Below are 5,324 nucleotides of genomic sequence, written 5' to 3'. Positions count from 1 at the left end.
CCACCAACAAAGAAGTCATGTAGAATACTGCAGATGAAGATGCCTCCGAATGGAATTTCACCAAGAGATATAAAGGAACAACTAAACCCCCATAAAAAGATCATGTTGGCACTTGCAAATAATGGCAAAGTAGACTTCTAATTTCAACTTTACAACTTCTCAAAATGAGATATAAGAGACTTAAACAAATACTGCTAGTGATCTAAACTGAGATCCAAGAAAAATACAAGTACCAAATAGGCCAAAAAATGACCAAATACTGAAAGTACAATTTCTACTCAAAATTACTGCAAACTAATGGTAGATTACGAAAGTAGACAAAAAATTATGCACTCTCAAAAAAAATGGTACCTGAAAAGAAGTCCATATGAGCCCAAATGAATCCTCCAAAGTTGTAAAAATTGGGATTTCATGATTTTTGAAAAACCTGTATCTGAAAATCAGAAAAATCCTACACCACTATACAGATAACGAAATTCTACCCCAAAACAAAAAAAATTGCTCAAAAAAAGGAGTCCAGATGAGTGAGATATCGCTATTTGAAAAGTGTCTGCAAAATTATAATTTCTAGAAACTTTCCGTCGCAGCTTCAAACTTCAAATGCCTCTAGATTTGGTCCCCGAAGTCCGATTTGGATGAAACAAAAGGCAAAAATGACTTTCTTGGACCTCCTCAATCCAATTATGACCTTAGATTTGACCCATCAAGCTTCAATAATAACCTGCAATAGAAAGCTCCAAAATGCAAACCCCAAATAACATCAAATTTCTCTCAATTGACAAACCAATGACACTCTAATGGCTTTGATACCATGTGAGATTTTTCCAAGATCAAGGGAACAATGAAAAGTATAAAAGAGTGACAAAATAATGAAAAGAACAAACTGTATTCTCATCAATATGCAAATGATCAACTGGATTAATCAATACAATGAATATGGGCCTGCTTATATAGGCAAGGCCATATGGATATACGAGCACACAATCATGACATGTGGCTCAATGAGAAACAAGGGTAGGTAAGAAATACTAGGGATAGGTAGGATAAATAATATAATATTTCACAAGAGGTGGATGACCCACTGAATGTGGAGTGTAACAGCAAAATAAGACCACAAAAGGTGGAATTTCTCCTACAAGCTATATCCCTATGTGCACACTTCCCTAAGTGTCAAATCCAAACTATGATGAGATGCATAATCCTAAGTTAACTTAAGTAAAGTGTAATAATATCCATAATTAATATTTATTTACACCAACAACAATTTCTCATAACCCTTATGGGTTATGTAGAACTACAAGTTTTGAGCTTAGCTCTACATAACTCGTACGGGTTATGTAGAACTAGAATTTTTGGCCTTAGTTCTACATAACTTGTATGGGTTATGTAGAACTAGGAACCAAATAGGAAGTGGGGAAAGAGAGAGAGAGAGAGAGAGAGAGGAGAGAGAGAGAGAGAGAGAGAGGAATAGTAGATAGGGAGAGAGGAATAGAATAGGATAGGGAGAGGGGGATGGAGAGAGAGTTAGAGTTAGAGAGAGAGAGAGAGAGAGAGAAGGAGAGGGGGATAGATGGAGAGGGAGAGAGGGAGATTGGGAAAAGGAGAGGGGGAGAGGGAGAGAGAGTGATATTGGGAAAAAAAGAGGGAGAGAGAGAGTAAGGGGAGAGGGGGTAAGAGAGAATAGGAGATAGGAAGAGAGGGAGATAATAGGACAAAGAGAGAGAGATAGATAGAGAGAGAGAGAGTAGGATAAGGAGATGGGGATGGATGGAGAGGGAGAGAGAGGGAGATTAGGAAAAGGAGAGGGAGAGAGGGAGACAGAGATGGAGAGAAATGGAGATTGGGAAAAGGAGAGGAAGAGGGAGATGGATGGAGAGGGAGAGAGTGATATTGGGAATGGGAAAAGGAGAGGGAGAGGGGGAGAGAGAGAGAGAGAGAGAGAGAGAGAGAGAGAGAGAGAGAGAGAGAGAGAGTAGGATAAGGAGAGGGGGATGGCTGGAGAGGGGGAGAGAGGGAGATTAGGAAAAGGAGAGGGGGAGAGGGAGAGGGAGAGAGAGGGAGATTGGGAAAAGGAGAGGAAGAGAGAGAGAGAGAGAGAGAGAGAGAGAGAGAGAGAGGGAGGAAAGGGGGTATGGGATAGGAAGAGAGGGAGAGAATAGGATAAGGAGAGAGAGAGTAGGATAAGAAGAGGGGGATGGATGGAGAGGGAGAGAGAGGGAGGATTAGGAAAAGGAGAGGGAGAGAGGTATATTAGAAAAAGGAGAGGAGAGGGATATTGGAAAAAGGAGAGGGAAAGAGAGAGAGAGAGAGAGAGAGAGAGAGAGAGAGAGAGAGAGAGAGAGAGAGAGAGAGAGTAGGGGGAGAGGGGGGTAAGAGAGAAAATACGGGATAGGAAGAGAGAGAGAGAGAGAGAGAGAGAGAGAGAGAGAGAGAGAGAGAGAGAGAGAGGAGAGAGAGAGAGAGAGAGAGAGCAGGGGGTAAGAGAGAGAATAGGGGATAGGAAGAGAGGTAGAGAGAGAGAGGGGGGAGATTGGGAAATGGAGAGGGGGAGAGGGGGAGAGGGAGATTCAAAAAATGAGAGAGAGAGAGAGAGAGAGAGAGAGATTGGGAAATGGAGAGGAGGAGAGGGAGAGGGAGAGAGGGAGATTGGAAAAATGTGTGTGTGTGTGTGTATGTGTGTGTGTGTGTGTGAGACAGAGAGAGAGAGAGAGAGAGAGAGAGTCAGAGAGAGTCAGAGAGAGATTATGAGATAGGAAGATATGAATAGAATAGAATAAGGAGAGGGGGATGGAGAGAGTTAGAGATTGGAAAAATGAGAGAGAGAGAGGGGGGGAGAATAGTAGATAGGAAGAGAGGAATAGAATAGGATAAGGAGAGGGGGATGGAGAGAGAGTTAGAGATAGAGAGAGAAGAGGAAAATTGGGAAATGGAGAGAGAGAGAGAGAGAGAGAGAGATTAGGGGGAGGGGGTAAGAGAGAATAGGAGATAGGAAGATAGGGAGAGAATAGGATAAGGAGAGAGAGATAGAGAGAGAGAGAGAGAGAAAGGGGGGGGGATGGATGGAGAGGGAGAGAGAGGGATATTAGGAAAAGGAGAGGGGGAGAGGGATATTGGAAAAAGGAGAGGAGAGGGATATTGGAAAAAGGAGAGGGAGAGAGGAGGAGAGAGAGAGAGAGGGAGGGAGGGAGAGAGAGAGACAGAGAGAGAGGGGGGTAAGAGAGATAATAGGGGGAGAGAGAGAGAGAGAGAGAGAGAGAGAGAGAGGGGGGGTAAGAGAGATAATAGGGGAGAGAGAGAGAGAGAGAGAGAATAGGGGATAGGAAGAGAGGGGAGAGAGAGAGAGAGGGGGGGAGATTGGGAAATGGAGAGGGGGGAGAGGGAGAGAGAGGGATATTGGAAAAGAGAGAGAGAGAGAGAGAGAGAGAGAGAGAGAGAGAGGAGAGAGAGAGAGAGAGAGAGAGAGAGAGAGAGAGAGATTGGGAAATGGAGAGGAGGAGAGGGAGAGGGAGAGAGGGAGATTGGAAAAATGTGTGTGTGTGTGTGTGTGTGTGTGTGTGTGTGTGTGTGTGTGAGAGAGAGAGAGAGAGAGAGAGAGAGAGAGAGAGTAGGGGGAGAGGGGATAAGAGAGAGAATAGGAGATAGGAAGAGAGGAATAGGATAAGGAGAGGGGGATGGATAGAGGATTAGAGACAAAGATAGAAGGGGTTAAGGAGAGGGGGAGGGAGGGAGATTAGGAAAAGGAGAGGGAGAGAGAGGGAGATTGGAAAAATGAGAGAGAGAGAGAGAGAGAGAGAGGAGATAGGAAGAGAGGGAGAGAATAGGATAAGGAGAGGGGGAGGGAGAGAGAGGGGGTTATTTAAAACTATGAATAGTACTTTTTGTTTTTCAAAACCCATGTGGGTTTTGGTTTGGTAAGAGGGTTGGAAAATGACCCTAAGGCTTGCAAACCCATTTTCCCCCCATTTTTGTCCCTTTACCCATTTTTTCATCATCCAACATGATTTCTCAACTTCATCGTCATCAGGTTTACAAATGATCAAGTGGGTATCTCTAAAATTACCACCATAATCTCACACATCTTCTCAGTTTTCTGACCATATAAATGTTTCTATTTTTGGACAACATTAGCATAGTAAACTTTAATTTTCTTTATCAGTGCCTTGATAGTCCTCACAGACATATGTCTACCATTTTTTTAATAACTTTTGATATACTTGACTAAATTTAAAATAAATTACATATTATTGTTATACACTAGATTCTATACACTTCTAAAAAAAATTTGCATTTTTTATTAATTTGATGCAAGTTATGCCAAGCGCACGAACAAGTACCAAATCTTCAGGATGTTGTCACTTCAAAAAATCATAAAAAAAAATACTAAACGGAAAATTACAAAAAAATACACAACTTCTAGATCTCACTCTTACCTATAATCCTACCAAAGGGTTTTCCAAAATACTAACTCTAACTATATATTTTGTGCAACGCAAAAAAATAACTATGTTATATTTTCCAAAAAAATCAGGAACAGTTTTTCATGCATGAAAGGTTTGACCCTCTTAATATTATCCAATTTTTAAAAAAATTAGTAGTTTAGAAACTAGATTCAGAGTACTACGATTCTTATTCTTTTTCTAACTCCTAGTTTTGAGTGCATGACCTTCAAATATCTCTTTGAAGTTCAGGTTAATCCATTTTTAGAAAAAAAAAGTGGCCGCTTATACCCCCCTTTTTGTTCACCATCTTGGTGCACTTACCTTGATTGGAGATGTTTTTATCCTTGAGTATCTATACATCATCATATGTTATACACAGTGTAAGAAACAAAGTTTATTAAACCCTGCATTTTTGTTTCTCACAGACCCGTCTTGCATGCTTAAGACATCCTTATTGCCTTTGTTTCTTTTAACAGGTTTTCATTTTGACGTTTCTCTTAAAACTAAATTATGAATTGTGTATGATTTCATCGTTCATTATATCATGCACATTGCCATGGCTCCTGACTAGGATTGAGATGGGTACCCTGAGTAGTGCCATAAATTATAACCCTATAATTTTATACTCATATTGTGCCCTTGTCTTAGTGTGTTTCCTCCTAGCTCTTTTCCAAGCCTATTTATGGCCTTTGCATTGCAAACTGTCATTATATGATCATATGGTGATCCAAGGTTTTGTCTTGAGCCTGAGTGCACCTAAGCCATCTTTGTTTCACCCTTTTCTAGGTGGTCAAGGGCACTATGTGTCCTTGCCCTAGTGGTCAAGGGTGTGTTTGTCACTACAAATGATTTCCCAAGGATTTCCTATTAAATAGCCAATTTCAA

The sequence above is a fragment of the Cryptomeria japonica genome, chromosome 3, assembly GCF_030272615.1.
Source record: "Cryptomeria japonica chromosome 3, Sugi_1.0, whole genome shotgun sequence".
NCBI lineage: Eukaryota > Viridiplantae > Streptophyta > Pinopsida > Cupressales > Cupressaceae > Cryptomeria > Cryptomeria japonica.
This window is presented reverse-complemented; position numbering follows the sequence as displayed.